We start from the raw sequence: 17625 nt of genomic DNA, 5'->3' as shown, positions 1-17625 counted from the left end.
AGCTGAGAAAAGAGGCAGCAAGCATCCAAACTAAAAGCAGACCCTCAATTCCTGACAAGATGGCAGAGTAGAAGGACTTGAGCTCACCCCCTCTCATGAAAACACCAAAATCACAACTAACTGCTGAACAACCATTGACAAAAAAGACTGGAACCTACCAAAAAAGATATTTTTACATCCAAAGACAAAGAAGAAGCCCCAATGAGATGGTAAGAGGGGAGTTTCTGCAATGTAATCGAATCCCATACCCACCGGGTGGGCAACCCACAAACTGGAAAATAATTATATCACAGAGGTTCTTCCACAGCAGTGAGAGTTCTGAGCCCCACATCAGGCTCCCAAGCCTGAGGGTCTGGCATCAGGAAGAGGGGCCCCCAGAGCATTTGGCTTTGAAGGCCAGTGGGGTCTGAGTGCAGGAGATCCACAGGACTGGGAGAAACAGAGACTTCACTCTTAGAGGGCACACAAAAGGTTTCATATGAACTGGTACCCAGCACAAAGCAGTGACTCCATAGGAGCCTGGGCTAGACCTACCAGCAGGTCTTGGAGGGTTTCCTGGGGAGACGGGGGTCGGCTGTGGCTCACTGTGGGGGCAAAAACACTGGTGGCAGAGGCCTCATGGAATATTCATTGGCATGAGCACTCCTGGAGATTGCCATTTTGGCACTGAGACCTGGCCTCACCCAACAGCCTGTAGGCTCCAGTGCTGGGATGCCTCAGGCCAAACAATCAGCAGGGTGGGAACACAGCCCCACCTATCAGCAGACAGGCTGCCTAAAGTCATACTGAGCTCACAGCCACCTCTAAACACACCACCTGACACAGCCCTGCCCACCAGAGGGACAAGACCCAGCTCCACCCACCAGTGAGCAGGCACCAGTCCCTCGCACCAGGAAACCTGCACAAGCCCCTGGACCAACCTCACCCACCAGGGGCAGACACCAAAAGCAAGAGGCACTATGACCCTACAGCCAGTGGAAAAGGAGACCACAAACACAAAAAGTTAGACAAAACGAGAAGGCAGAGAAATATGGTCCAGACAAAGGAACAAGATAAAAACCCAGAAGAACAATTAAGTGAAGTGGAGGTGGAGATAGGCAATCTACCTGAAAAAGAATTCAGAGTAATGATAGTAAAGATGATCCAAGATCTCAAAAAAAGAGTGGAGGCACAGACCAAGAAGATACAAGAAATGATTAACAAAGAACTAGAAGATGTAAAGAACAAACAGAGATGAACAATACAATAACTGAAATGAAGAATACACTGGAAGGAATCAACAGCAGAATAAATGAGCCAGAAGAATGAATAAGTGAGCTGGAAGACAGAGTGGTGGAAACCACTGCGAGAGAATAGAATAAAGAAAAAAGAATGAAAAGAAATAAGGACAGTCTCAGAGACCTCTGGGACAACATTAAATGTACCAACATTCACATTATAAGGGTCCCAGAAGGACAAGAGAGAGAAAGGGGCTGAGAAGAGATTGTAGCTGAAAACATCCTTAACATGGGAAAGAAAACACTCACTCAAGTTCCAGAAGTGCAGAGAGTCCCATACAGGTTAAACCCAAGGAGGAACATGCCAAGACACATATTAATATTAATCAAATTGACAAAAATTAAAGACAAAGAGAAACTATTAAAAGGAACAAGGGAAAAGCAACATATAATATACAAGGGAATCCCCATAAGGATATCAGCTGGTTTTTCAACAGAAACTCTGCAGGCCAGAAGAGAGTGGCATGATATATTTCAAGTGATGAAAGGGAAAAACCTACAAGCAAGAATACTCTATCCAGCAAGGCTCTCATTGAGATTTGATGGAGAAATCAAAAGCTTTACAGACAAGCAAAAGCTAAGAGAATACAGCACCATCAAATCAGCTTTACAACAAATGGTAAAGAAACTTCTTTAGGGGGAAAAGAAAAGGACAGAACTAGAAACAAGAAAATTACTAATGGGAAAGCTCACCAGTAAAGGCAAACATACAGTAAAGGTAGGAAATCATCCACACACAAATATGATATCAAAACCGGCAATCATGAGAAGAGGAGAGTACAAATGCAGGATACTGGAAATGCATTAGAAATTAAGAGACCAGCAACTGAAAACAATCTTGTATATATACAGACGGCTATATCAAAACCTCAGGGGAAGCACAAACCAAAGTCTACAATAGATACACACAAAAAAGAAAAGCAATCCAAACACAACCCTAAATATAGATCAAAACACAAGGGAAGAAAATAAAAGAGGATGGGAAGAAAAAAGACCTACAAAAACAAATCCAAAGCAATTAACAAAATGACAGTAAGAACGTACATATCGATAATTACCTTAAATGTAAATGGATTAAATGCTCCAACCAAATGACATAGATGGGCTGAATGGATACAAAATAAGACCTGTATATATGCTGTCTACAAGAGATCCACTTCAGATCTAGGGAACCATACAGACTGAAAGTTAGGAGATGGAAAAAGGTATTCCATGCAAATGGAAATCAAAAGAAAGCAGGAATAGCAATACTCATATCAGACAAAATAGACGGTAAAATAAAGACTGTTTACAAGAGACAAAGAAGGACCAAGGGATCAATCTAAGAAGACTATATAACAATTGTAAAAATATATGCACCTAACATAGGAGCACCTCAAAATATAAGGCAAATGCTAACAGCCATATAAAGATAAATCGACAGTAACACAATAATAGTGGGAAACTTTAACATCCCGCTTACATCAATGGACAGATCATTCAGACAGAAGATAAATAAGGAAACACAGGCCTTAAATGACACATTAAAGCAGATTGACTTAACTGATGTTTATAGAACATTCCATCTGAAAGCAGCAGAATACACATTCTTCTCAAGTGCACATGGAACATTCTCCAGGATAGATCACATCCTGGGCCACAATGCAAGCCTCAGTAAATTTAAGAAAATTGAAATCATACCAAGCATCTTTTCCAATCACAACGCTATGAGATTAGAAATCAATTACCAGAAAAAAAAACTGTAAAAAACACAAACACGTGGAGGCTAAATAATATGTTACCAAACAACCAATGGATCACTGAAGAACTCAAAGAGAAAATCAAAAATTACCTAGAGACAAATGACAACAAAAACATGACAATCCAAAACCTATGGGATGCAGCAAAAGCAGTTCTAAGAGGGAAGTTTATAGAAATACAATCTTACCTCAGGAAACAAGAAAAATCTCAAATAAACAACCTAACCTTACACCTAAAGCAACTACAGAAAGAGGAACAAACAAAACCCAAAGTTAGTAGAAGGAAAGAAATCATAAAGATCAAAACAAAAAGAAGTAGAGATGACAAAAAAGATCAATGAAATTAAAGCTAGTTCTTTGAAAAGATAAACAAAATTGGTAAACCTCTAGCCAGACTCATCAAAAAAAAAAGGCAGAGGATTCAAATCAATAAAATTAGAAACGAAAAAGGAGAAGTTACAACTGACACCACAGAAATACAAAGGATCGTAAGAGACTACTACAAGACTACAAGCAACTATATGGTAATAAAATGGACAACCTGGAAGAACTGGACAAATTCTAAAAAAGGTACAATCTTCCAAGATTGAACCAGGAAGAAACAGAAAATATGAACAGACCAATCACAAGCACTGAAATTGAAACTGTGATTTTAAAACTTCCAAGAAACAAAAGTCCAGGACCAGATAGCTTCACATGTGAATTCCATGAAACATTTAGAGAAGAGTGAAAACCTATCCTTCTGAAAATCTTCCCAAAAATTGCAGAGGAAGGAACACTCTCAAACTCATTCTATAAGGCCACCATCACCTTGATACCAAAACCAAACAAAGATACCACAAAAAAAGAAAATTACAGGCTAACAACACTGATGAACATAGATGCAAAAATCATCAAAAAAATACTAGGAAACCGAATCCAACAATACATTAAAAGGAGCATACACCATGATCAAGTGGGATTTATCCAATGGATGCAAGCATTCTTCAATATCTGCAAATCAAACAGTGTGATACACCACATGAACAAACTGAAGAATAAAAACCATATGATCAGTTCAATAGATGCAGAAAAAGCCTTTGACAAAGTTCAACACCAATTTATGATTAAAAACTCTCCAGGAAGTGGGCATAGTGGGAACCTACCTCAACATAATAAAGACCATATATGACAAACCTACAGCTAAAATCATACTCAATGGTGAAAAGCTGAAAGAATCTCCTCTAAGATCAGGAACAAGACTAGGATGTCCACTCTCACCACTTTATTCAACATAGCTTTGGAAGTCCTAGCTACGGCAATCAGAGAAGAAAAAGAAATAAAAGGAATCCAAATTGGAAAAGAAGTTAAACTGTCACTGTTTGCAGATGACATGATACTATACATAGAAAATCCTAAAGATGCTACCAGAGGGCTTCCCTGGTGGCGCAGTGGTTGAGAATCTGCCTGCCAATGCAGGGGACACGGGTTCGAGCCCTGGTCTGGGAAGATCCCACATGCCGCAGAGCAACTAGGCCCATGAGCCACAATTACTGAGCCTGCATGTCTGGAGCCTGTGCTCCGCAACAAGAGAGGCCGCAATAGTGAGAGGCCTGCGCACCGCGATGAAGAGTGGTCCCCACTTGCCACAACTAGAGAAAGCCCTCGCACAGAAACGAAGACCCAACACAGCCATAAATAAATAAATAAATAAATAAATAAATAAATAATTAATTAATTTTAAAAAAAAAAGATGCTACCAGAAAACTACTAGAGCTCATCAGTGAATCTGGTTAAGTTGCAGGTTACAAAATTAATGCACAGAAATCTGTTGCATTTCTATACATTAACAATGAAAGATCATAAAGAGAAATTAAAGTAACAATCCCATTTACCATCACATCAAAAAGAATAAAATGCCTAGGAATAAACCTACCTAAGGAGGCAAAAGAACTTTACTCTGAAAACAATAAGATGCCGATGAAAGAAATTGAAGATGGCCCAAACAGATGGAAAGATATACTATGTTCTTGGATTGGAAGAATCAACATTGTCAAAATGACTATACTACCCAAGGGAATCTACAGATTCAATGCAATCCTTATCAAATTACTAATGACATTTTTCACAGAACTATAACAAAACATTTTTGAATTTGTATGGAAACACAAAAGACCCTGAATAGCCAAAGTAATCCTGAGAAAGAAAAATGGAGCTGGAGGAATCAGGCTCCCAGACTTCAGACTATACTACAAAGCTGCAGACATCAAAGCAGTATGGTACTGGCACAAAAACAGAAATATAGATCAATGGAACAGGATAGAAAGCCCAGAAACAAACCCACGCACCTATGGGCAATTAATGTATGACAAAAGAGGCAAGAATATACAATGGAGAAAAGACAGTCTCTTCAATAAGTGGTGCTGGGAAACCTGGACAGCTACATTTAAAAGAATGAAATTAGAACATTCTCTAACACCATACACAAAAATAAACTCAAAATGGATTAAACACCTAAATGTAAAACCTGATACTATAAAACTCTTAGAAGCAAACTTAGGCAGAACACTCTCTGACATAAATTGCAGCAATATCTTTTTGGATCCACCTCCTAGAGTAATGAAAATAAAAACAAAAATAAACAAATGGGGCCTAATTACACGTAAAAGATTTTGCACAGCAAAGGAAACCATAAACAAAATGAAAAGACAACCCACAGAATGGGAGAAAATATTTGCAAACAAAGTGACTGACAAGGGATTAATCTCCAAAATATACAAACAGCTCATGCAACTCTATATCAAAAAAAAAAAAACTCAATCAAAAAATGGGCAGAAGATCTAAATAGACGTTTCTCCAAAGACATACAGATGGCCAAAAAGCACATGAAAAGATGCTCAACATTGCTAACTATTAGAGAAATGCAAATCAAAACTACAGTGAGATATCACCTCACACAGGTCAGAATGGCCATCATCAAAAAGTCTACAAACAATAAATGCCAGAGAGGATGTGGAGAAAAGACAACCCTCCTACACTATTGGTGGGAGTATAAATTGGTACAACCATTATGGAGAACAGTATGGACGTTCCTTAAAAAAGTAAAAATAGAACTACCATACGATCCAGAAATCTTACTCCTGGGCATATATCCAGAGAAAATCATAATTCAAAAAGATACATGCACCCCAATGTTCATTGCAGCACTATTTACAATAGCCAAGACTTGGAAGCAACCTAAATGTCCAACGCCAGAGGAATGGATAAAGAAGTTGTGGTACATATATACAATGGACTATTACTCAGCCATAAAAAAAAGAATGAAATAATGCCATTTGCAGCAACATGGATGGACTTAGAAATTATCACACTAAGTGAAGTCTGACAGAGAAAGAGAAATATCATATGATATCACATATGTGGAATCTTAAAAAACATGATACAAATGAACTTATTTACAAAACAGAAACAGGCTCACAGACATAGAAAACAAACTTATGGTTACCAAAGGGGAAACGTGGAAGGGAGGGATAAATTAGGAGTTTGGGATTGACATGTACACACTTCTATATATAAAATAGATAATCAACAAGGGCCTACTGTATAGCACAGGGAACTCTACTCAGTATTCTGTAATACCTATATGGGAAAATAATCTGGAAAAGAATGGATATATATATAACTGAATCACTTTTCTGTACACCTAAAACTAATACAACATTGTAAATCAACTATATTCCAATATAAAAGAAAACTTAAATTAAAAAAAGACAGTGAAAAGACTACTCACAGAATGGGAGAATATTTTTGCAAATCATGTACCTTCTAAGGTCTTGTATCCAGAATGTGTAAAGTATTCTTACAACTCAATAATAAAATGACAAATGACCCAATTTCAAAATGGACAAAGGATGTGAATAGAAATTTCTCAAAAGAAGATATACAAATGGCCAATAAGCACATAAAATATCTCAAAATCATTAGTCCGTAGGGACCTGTAAACCCAAACCACAATATGATACCACTTAACACTAGGATGGTTATAATTAAAGACAAACAAAAAAACAACAATTAAAAAAAACCCAAGCGTTGGCACAGATGCAGACAAATTGGAACCCTCATACACTGCTAGTGAGAATATAAAATGTTGCAGCTGTTGTGGAAAACAATCTGGCAGTTACTCAAATGGTTAAACGGTGTTACCATATGACCCAGCCACTCCACTATTAGATAAATGGGAACATAACTCCACACAAAAACTTGTACACACGTGTCCATAGCAGCATTATTCACAAAAGCCAAAAAGAGGACACAATAAAAATGTCCATCAACTGATAAATGGATAAACAAAATGTAGTGTATTCATGCAATAGACTATTATTCAGTCATATAAAGAAATGAAGTGTTGACACACATGCTACAACATGAATTGAACTTGAAAATATTAGGCTGAGTGAAAGAATCCAGTCACAAAGGAACACACATTGTATGATTCAATTTACATGAAATGTTCAGAACAGGCAAATCTATACAGATAGAAAGTAAATTAGTGGTTGCCAGTGGCAGGGGCAGTGGAAGATCATGGCTAAGGGGTGCAGGGTTTCTTTGGAACGTGATGAAAATGTTCTAAACTTGATTGTGATGACGAATACACAATTCTGTGAATATAGTAAAAGTGACTGAATTGTACACTTTAAATGTGTGAATTGTATGGTATGTGAATTGTATCTCAATAAATCTATTTAAAAACATGCCCATAAATAATCTGCAAAATTAAGACTCTGGGAAACTACAGATAAACACTCCTTCAACAAACAAATGGCAAGAAAAAGTAAAACAGAGAGATAAAGTAGAAATCTATATTCAAAGAGATTTAAAAAATAAACTTACCAGTTTCAATTTCTGGACCTTACTGGGGTCTGAGTCAAACAAACTGAAAAAGAGAAAACATTTACCACATGTATGAGACAGTAGGAAATTAGGATACCAACTGAATATTTGATGATATTAAGGAAATACTGTTTGGTGTGATAAAGGTATTATGGTTCTGTCAAATTTTAAAAGTCCTTTTATTTTATAACTACAAAGTGAAAGATTTACCAATGAAATGATAAAATATAAGGGACTTGCTTCAAAATAATCTAGGTGAAACACAACTTGCCATGAATTGAATAGTTGAGGCTGGGTGATATGTATATGGGGATCATTATGCCATTCTCTCTACTTCGGTATAGATTTGAAATTTTCCATTAATAAAATTTTTTAAAAATAAAAAATGCCTCAAAGCTGGAGGGGGTGCCCCTATACTGTGGAGAGGCTATCACCCAGCCTGTACTTTGGGGGTGGCCTTTGGCTGCTGAGAGTTTGTAGTAAAAGTATGGGCAGAGTAGGGGCAGTGCAGGGGGTCTCTTGCACAGCTCTGCTGGAGAGGTCCCTCTATTAGATGTATAGCTGCTCTGGGGTACAATGGGATATAGATGAGGAGCACCCTGAATGCCTTGGGAGGCTCTGGAGTCCCAGAGACCCTGAGTCTCTTGCCCAGGAGGTCAGTCATACTGAAGAATTTGGGCCCAGCACTACTGGTAGTACCCTGTGAAGCCCAAATAAATCTTTGACCGTACTGGAAGGAAGGGACGTTGCCTGATATCATCCTGACTCCCGGAGTGGAGAGGACATCATTTGGGAACTCGGCCTCCGGACTCCCAAAGACACAATTTATGAGAAATAGTTGAACCACAGGGAATATTTAATTTAAGGAAAAGGAGACTCATGGAAGTGGGGGAGTGGTAGAGTGGGTGCGAATAAGGGTTAGGGTGGACAATGCAAGGGGACCAGGATAAAAACAGATTTGTCAGACTCCAGAACCCAGAGGATTTGCCTCACCAGCAGTAAGACTAGAAAGAAATAGGTAATAAGAGAAAAATTCATATGATGAGGTGACTAAAGTATACTTTTTCATTGTTTTATGCATTTCTTGGTGTAAATCCAAAATGGATTTAAAGCCATTTATAATACAGGACATGCATGGAATACGTCTTCTAAAACAATGGTTTAAAACTATTTAGAATCACGTAAAGAGAATAAGTAAACTGACCATAATGATTGTGACAGAGTTTGATCAGAAAATTTAGTTGTTCTTTCATGCTCTCTCTGTGAGCAGCCATAATAGTTGCCAGATTGAGTTTCCAGCATAGAAGTGACTACAGTAATGCAGAAGTATCAGTGGTAAGAATAGTGGTTTCCTCACCACACCAGTGTGCAGTGAATTTTTGGTTGTTGAACTTGGAAACTTAGCTCTATACCTGATTCTCCATGCCTCACAGCGATTCTTTCTTTCTAAATATCCTTTCTTCCAACTTAATTTTTATCAATTATAATTTATACACAGTTAAATATACAAATCTTAACTGTACAGGTCAGTGAGTTTTGACAAATGTATACACTGTGTTAACCAACATCCCAATCAAGATACAGAACATTACCATCACTCCAAAGGATTCCCTCATTCCTCTTTTCAGTAAACCCACATTCTCTCTGCCCCAGGCAATCATTATTCTGCTTTCAATCACCATACCTTAGTTCTGTATTTTCTAGAATTTCCTATAAATTGAGTCATAGTATGTATTCTTTTGTGTCTAGCTTCATTAGCTCAGCATAATGTTTCTTTTTAAAATACAAATAGTTGGCATTTAATTGGTAGTTTTTTCTCAGTTTTGACAAATGTACCATGGCTTTGTAAGATGTTAACATGAGGGGAAGTTGAGTGGTGGTTATATGGGAAATTTCTGTACTCTGCAATTTTTCTGTAAATGTAAAATTGTTCCAAAATAAGTAGTTTATTTAAAAATAGAAGCAAGGCGTAATGTCTTGGAAATTGATCCATGTTTGTCACTTGTAATTCATTTCTTTTTTATGGTGAGTAGTATTCCATTTTATGGATGTACAGTTTGTTTATACATTTGCCTATTGATGGACATTTGGATTGTTTACAGTTTGGAGTTATTACAAATAAAGCTGCTATAAACATTTGTGTACAAAATGCTGTATGAATTTGTATTCTCATTTCTCTCGGGTAAATAAGTAGAAGTGGGATTACTGAGTCATAGGGAAAGTGTATTTTTAACTTTAGAAGAGTCTACTAAATAATTTTCCAAAGCAATTGTGCCAGTTTATTTTGCCATCAACAAGGTATGAGAGTTCAAATTTTTCCACATTCTCACCAACATTTGATGGTATCATTCTTTTAAATTTTATATATTTGTATTGGTGTGAAGTGTTCTGTCTTTGTGATTTTTCCCCTTCATCTAAAGAGTAAATGATATTGAGCATATTTTCATGTGTTTATTGGTCATTCATGTATCTTCTTTTGTTAAGTACACATTGAAGTCTTTTGTCTCTTTCTAATTGGGCTTGTTTGTGCTTTATCTTTCAAAGAGTTCCTTATGTATTCTAGATACCTAACCTTTGTAAGGTATATGTATTGTGACTATTTTCTCTTCCAGTCCATGGTTTACATTTTCATTTTTATGACAATGTCTTTGATTGCAGAAGTTTTTAATGTTGATGAAGTTCAATTTATCAATTTTCTTTTATGGTTAATGATTTTTTCTGTTTTCTATCATCCTAACCCAAGATCATGAAGATATTGTCCCATGTTTTCTTCTTTCAGCTTCATAGTTTTAGCATTTATGTTTATGTCTATGATTCATCCTAAATTAAATTTTGTGTGTGGTATGAGGTAAAGTTTGAGCTTCATTTTCTTCAATATTCAATGGTTTATGAGACTTCCTTTCCTATTTAATGGTATTGGTGACTTTAGATAAAAGTAACTGAAGTAATCAAGGCAGTGTGGTATTGGCAGAAGGACAGACACCTAGATAAATGGAACTGAATTAAAAAGTCAAAAATAGGGCTTCCCTGGTGGTGCAATGGTTGAGAATCTGCCTGCCAATGCAGGGGACGCGGGTTCAAGCCCTGGTCTGGGAAGATCCCATATGCCACGGAGCAACTAAGCCCGTGTACCACAACTACTGAGCCTGGACTCTAGAGCCCGTGAGCCACAACTACTGAGCCCACATGCCTAGAGCCCACGCACCACAACAAGAGAAGCCACTGCAATAAGAAGCCCATGTACCACAACGAAGAGTAGCCCCCGCTCGCCGCAACTAGACAAAGCCTGTGCACAGCAACAAAGACCCAACGCAGCCAAAAATAAATAAAGAAAAAAATTTATTTATTTAAAAAAAAGTCAAAAATAGACCCACGCAAATAAATATATCCAAATAATTTTTGACAAAGGTGCAAAATCAATTCAATGGAGTAAGGATAACCTTTCAAGCAATTGTCCTGGAGCAACTGGACATCCAGAGGCAAAAATATAAACCTCAACCTAAGTCTCACACTTTACAAAAGATCACTCAAAATGGATTGTGGACTTAAATACAGAACACAAAACTATAAAACTTTTAGAAAAAACTGAGAAAGTTATTTGGGATATAGGTTTGGGCAAAGAGTCCTTAGACTCAACACCTAAAGCACAGCCAATAAAAGAAACATTGATAAATTGGACCTGATCAAAATTCAGAACTTTTACTGTATGGAATACTTAGGAGGATGAAAAAAAAAGAGAAACAACAGAGAAAGAGAAAAAAACCACATATCCAACAAAGGATTAGTATCTTAAATACATAAAGAGCTCTCAAAACTCAACCATAAGAAATAATCCAAGCCAAAAATGGGCAAAATACATGAAGACACATTTCACTGAAGATGATATACAGATAGCTGATAAGCATATGAAAATTTGTTCACCATCATTAATCAGCAGGGAAATGCAAATTAAAACCACAACGAAATATTACTATAGACCTATCAGAACAGTTGAAATAAAAAATATTGACAACACAAAATGTTGGAAAGGTCGCATACAAACTGGATCTCTCATACATTGCTGGTGGGAATGTAAAATGGCATAGCCACTCTGGAAAACTGTTTGGTAGTTTCTTAAAATATTAAACATGTAACTAGAATATAACCCAGTAATTGTATTCATAGGCATTTAGTCCAGAAAAGTTAAAACTTGTGTTCACACAGACACCTGTACATGAATGTTCATAGCAGCTTTATTCACAATACAAAAATACTGTAAACAGCCCAAATGTTCTTTGATGGGTGCATGATTGAACAAACCAAAAATAAATAAATAAATAACGATATATGTGTAGGTCTATTACTGGATTCTAATTTTTTCCACTGATTTATTTGTCATTTCTTACTCCAGTATCACACTGTTTTGATAAGTGTAGCTTTATAGTAAGTCTTGGAACCAAGAACAATAAGTTCTATGACCTTTTCACTCTTTTTAAAGATTTGCTGAAAGCCCCAAGACATATGTTTGCTCATTCCAACATCTGCACAGCTTTGCCTCCTGAGCTCAGTGAGACTGCCAAACTCAGCTGGGGACCCCAGCTCTCCGCGTTGGGGTCAGGAAATCGTCAACAGGCAAAGAGTTCACGTGATTCTGAGGGCTTACATTGTGAGTTTCTCTTCTGTGGGTCACAGTCAGTGTGCTGAGTATTGTTCAATAACTGTAAATAGCTTCCTTACATATCTTATGCAGTTTAACGATTTTTTGTAACAGCAGGAGTGCTAGTCTAGTGCCATTCACAGTATAGGTTTATTAAACGTTTTTCCTGCTTCAATCATCCAGACTCAGCTTTTGTTGCATGCAACTAAGAGCTGTGACTGATGCAAGCCACCACTTTACGCTACGCTCTAAATAGGTGCTTAGCGTTCATTACGTGATTTAATCTTCATTTAGAGGAATCCTTCCTTATAGAAAGCAAAGCAATGGGCAAGAGGCATTTCTAACGGTGGTATGAGGGGTAAAGGGAGAGAGGTTTCAGTGAGAGAAGCTTTCTAGATGGAGGAAGCATGTATAAATGCACAGGAGACTGAGCATGATATGAAATAAAGTATGACACCTTTGGCATTTTCAAGGGATTAATTCTTAGACTTTCATAAATTCTCCTAATCCAATAAAAGCATTATAATGTAGAATTTCCTCCATAAAACGCAGTAAAATGCAATGGCTTATATAGTATACAACCTATAGGATGGTCTTAAGTGCCCCTCCCATCCCTATTAAGATGGGTACCTCTGGGATAACCAGCCATCCTTGTTTTAGCAAAGTCTCACATCCCAGGGACTCTCTCAGTCCTAGCCAAACTGGGATGATTGCTCACTCTTGAAAACTGTCCTTTAATATAATGTGACATCACTCACTTAGCTACAGTTGATTGGTTCTGCATAGGCACCAGACTTAAACTTGGCTGATGAATCCCTCCCTCAGATTTATGGATATGGGACCACAGTGTCTGTGGCAGCCCTGGAGGTGCCTTGCAGATTTTCTTTCAAGAAGAAACCTATTGTGAGGAATGTAGTCAGCCAACAGCCTCCAATTGTAACACTGTTAGGATATTTTTGCATCATTTGATCCAAGGCCATTCCCGTCCCAGCACCTCCAGCCATTTTCTGAGCACAGGAGTGATACTAGGGCCATTTCTGTCCAATGCGGGATTCATCTAATCAGCAACCTTTGCTCTGGATTCCCCAGTTGGACTGGCTGTTACTTCCGTAGAGTTGCACTGCGATCTGAGGCACTTCCTACCCATTCCTCCTTCATTTCCTATCCTTTAACAAGCGTCAGACCTGTGTTGTGGTCTGAAGTCTCTCCCTGCCCACTCCTGCTCCTCCTCTTTATCTTGCTAATCATTATCCACAATAAATCTCTAGATGCCAACTTGGCATCTGCTTTTCAGATGATCCAACCTGGCATAGTGTTCTCCAGTGGTTGAAGCTGTAAGATGAAAATTTAGGAAGGTGTCAGTAACCCTATTTCCTGTTGCATGGACCTGAGAAACAAAAGGAGCTTTGGAGGGAGGGGGAGAGAGGGAGAGAAAGAGAGAGGGAGAGAGAGGGAGAGAGAGGGAGAGAGCTCACAAATAAATGTATGAGGAAGAATAGAGATTAAAGAATGATAGAGTCTTGATGGCATTTGAATCCTTGGTTTTGACCATTCTTGAGGCCTAACTGTACCTTGTTCTTTCCAAGTTCTGATTGCTCCACTCCTAGAATTTTGTGAGACACCCCATTACCTTTCCATAAATTTCTCTTTCACTTAAGTTAGTTTCAGGTAGGTTTTTGTCAATTTAAACTAATGAAATGCCTCTTCGGTGTAAACTTATTGTACAGGCTACTAAATTTGTGCTGAATCATATTTCTGTTGAGAGTCAGAAATGTCCATACCCTGTTCATATCCTCATATACAAAATTAATACACTTTTCAGGTTTTACCAAATTTTTATCCATCAGTAGATGAGGGAAATTTTGCATGGCCTAGACGATTTCTTCTGAAAACTTTTAGCATTCACTTGTTTCTGTATAGAGTGTATAGTAGAATTGTTGTCATAGACCAAAGCCTCAGCCAAATTCAACATTGCACTGTGTACAGAATATTTATTTTCTGGCTAAAGTCACTTTTAGTTACATAATAAAAGTTACTTTTATTATGAATGTTCATTTTCTTTCTTTCTTTTCTTTATTTTTTAACCTTTCAAAGATCACTAGTAGTTGGTTCTTTTAAAGACCATTTTGATGAATAAAAATTCAAAATTACAATACACACTTTGAATCACTTTTCAACAACTCTTAAGGTGATGAACAGGATTAGAAAGCATGAAAGCTTCACTAAGATGCTGATAAAACCAAGATGTAGATGTTGGCCAGAGATGGTGACTCCCACATATCTTTCTTATACAATGCAAGAGATGGTGGTAATTTAGTCTAGAGCAGGGATTGTCAAATTAGAGCCCACAGGCCTAATTCTGCCTCCTGTCTATTTTCGTAAATAAAGTTTAATTAGAACATATCCACACTCATCATCTAAATATTGTCTGTGACTACTTTTGCTCAAAGAACATGGATTTGAATAGTGGCAGACAGACTGCATGTGCCCCACAAAGCGTAAAATATTTACTGCCTGACCTTTTTCTAAAAAAAATTGCCAACACTTGGCCTTAAGTATTAGCAGTACAAGTGGAGACAAATAAATGAGCAGATTATATTTTTGGAATCAGAGCAGGAACAAGCCTGGTGAGTTCTAGTAACATAAAGGAAGGCCAGAGTGGCTAAAACATAAAACCCAGATACTATCATTGGTTTTTTTCTTTTCCTGTTTTGTAGCACATTTATACCTATTGCTTTTTACTCAGACATTAACTCATTCATTCAACAAATGTTCTTTAAGTTCCCACTCTGTCCTAGACACTATATTAGCTTCTTCACACAAACACACAAATCATAATAAGGGAAACCAACAAGTAAGCAATTATAACAGAGGGGGAATGATTTAATTGATGCAAAGAGGAGGAAATAAACTTTTGTTTCACTACCTATTCAATATTTATCTGATATGCCATATCACCTTCCCCAAACTGTACCTGAGCCACACCTTCCCTGGTTGGTCATGCCTCCCCTCCAGTCACTAAAATGCATCACCGTCATAGCAGCTAACACTCATAGAGCATTTACTGTGTGTCAGATATGGCCAGGCACTTTACACATATTGTCTCATTTCATCACCACAAACCTGTAATACAGATACTATTATTATGCTCATTTGTGAATTAGGAAATTGAGGGTTAAAGAATTGATGTCCTTTGCCCAAGATCTCATATGTGCTCCAGAAAAGAGCACTCATGTCAACTATTTTCTACTTCCTGTGCTCTGGCTTGCTGCTGATGCCTAATGTTAAGATCATTGCTGCTTGATGGTATCACCTACCAAAGGCACCACCACCACTGCCAATACCAACCAATGTCTGTGCCAAAGTCTTATGTCTAGAGCATTAATATTTGGGTCCAGGACATTGTTTCTTGAAGCTCTTAGTATTGTTTCTGATAGATGCCAAATATCTGAGAACAATGAACATATTTTGTAAAAGAGTTCTTTGTAGTTTTTATTTGTGCTTTTATTACAGTTCTTGCCCTCCAATCTGGAGCCAGATTACCTAGGTTTGAATCTCAGCCCTGACACTTAACTACTGTGTGATCCTGGTGAAATTGCTTAACGTCTCTGTGCCCCAGTTTCCTTATCCTTAAATCAGGGATAACAGTAATATTTATCTTAAGTGTTTGTTATAAAACACAGCTCAGCATTTGGCATATAGCACAAATTTAATAAATGTTGGTTACTATTATTAAGGCAACTGGCTTCTTTTTCCGACTCTTATAGGCTTTATCTATCAACCTCTTGCCTCTTTCTGAGTACTTTCTATCTGTTGATTTCACCTTACCTTTATTGATCTTATCACTCTAATTGCTACTGTCATGTTCTTTCCTACTACAGGACCTTTGGTCATACTGTTCCCTCCATCTGGGATGTTCCTTTTCCTGTTGCTTGGCCAATTCCTGTTTGTTCTTAAACTCGATGAGGGCATGAACTCTTATCTGTTTTGTTTTGTTTTGCTTTGCTTTTTTTACCATTTTACACCCAGTGCTTAATACTGCACCTGGGGTTCGGTAGACACTCATCAATGTTTGCCGCCTGAATGAGCACCAGTCTCAGTCCATCATCTCACTTCATTCAGTTATTCCTCTGTATATTAATTCGCATCCTAGCTATAGCCTTTTTTCTTTCTACTCACTGGTTTACACAATTCTAAACAAATATTCACTAAACACAATATTTGTTAGGTCTGGGCTAGGGACTTGGAATATAAATTTGAAAAATATGAATTTTCTGCTCTCAAGAAGGTACGTGCTCATTGGGGGACACAGGCATGCAAAGAGAGAAATTATAATCCAAAACGGTAAGTGGTATACTTGAGGCCTGTGCTGGATACATTGGTCATATTGGACCCACGAAAAAGGATCAATTTTCCAAATAGACAAATAGGGGTAAAGCGTCTGGCAGCAAGAATTCCAGGGTAAAAGTATGAAGGGTTTTTTCTTCTTTTGTTGATGCTGACTTCTACAGATCTTTTCCTTTATTATTACCCTTTTGAGTAACAATTTTAATCTCCAATAACTACAATACTGCTCACTTTCCCATTTCCAATGTCTATACATTACATCTGTTACGTGTTGTTGCTCTCAATTTCTTCCCTTTGCCCTGAATTTCCATTGCACATACTATTTCAGCGCATTTTTTGTCCTTCTTTGTAATATGTACTGTTCTTCAGTTTTTACGTGCATAAGATATGAATTCTTAACGGCTCGTTCCATTCTAGTGCTCAACGTGCTTAACACTGCACCTGGACCTTGGATTCAAGGTGCTCAAGTAAATTGGAGGGAGTCCAGCGGTGGAGTGGTATGCGATGTAAGTTCAAGAAAGTGGTGGAGGGATATCGGAAGAATTTAAGTTCCAGCGACCCTCGATAAACCACCATAAATAGGAGCGTACTGGGAGGAGTCCTGAAACGCCAAGCAAGGCGACCTAGGTTTTACACGCGTAGTTTTCTGGGTCTATCTTCCTGTCTGCGCCTGTGGTTCCCAATCTGCTAAATGAAGGCAATCAACCAGAGCGGCCCGGCTCAGCCCTGTTGCATCAGAGGCTCCAGCACGCCCCGA

At 37.8% G+C, this 17625-nt stretch overlaps 1 protein-coding gene across 2 annotated transcripts in view; it reads right to left on the bottom strand.

Moving 5' to 3' along the window:
• SPRY3 (sprouty RTK signaling antagonist 3) overlaps positions 1 to 17625 on the bottom strand; it is a 128015-nt gene that overhangs the window by 107700 nt on the left and 2690 nt on the right. The window contains exon 2 of one of the 2 annotated variants that reach the window (XM_082376437.1): positions 7886 to 7928. The gene's annotated coding sequence lies outside the window, so the exon portion shown is untranslated. Of the gene's footprint in view, positions 1 to 7885; positions 17575 to 17625 lie in introns of those variants that run through there. The other variant, XM_082376436.1, reaches the window with a different exon arrangement.

Source organism: Balaenoptera borealis (genome assembly GCF_965194805.1).
Source record: "Balaenoptera borealis genome assembly, chromosome: X".
Classification (NCBI taxonomy): Eukaryota; Metazoa; Chordata; class Mammalia; order Artiodactyla; family Balaenopteridae; genus Balaenoptera; species Balaenoptera borealis.
This window is presented reverse-complemented; position numbering and strand designations above follow the sequence as displayed.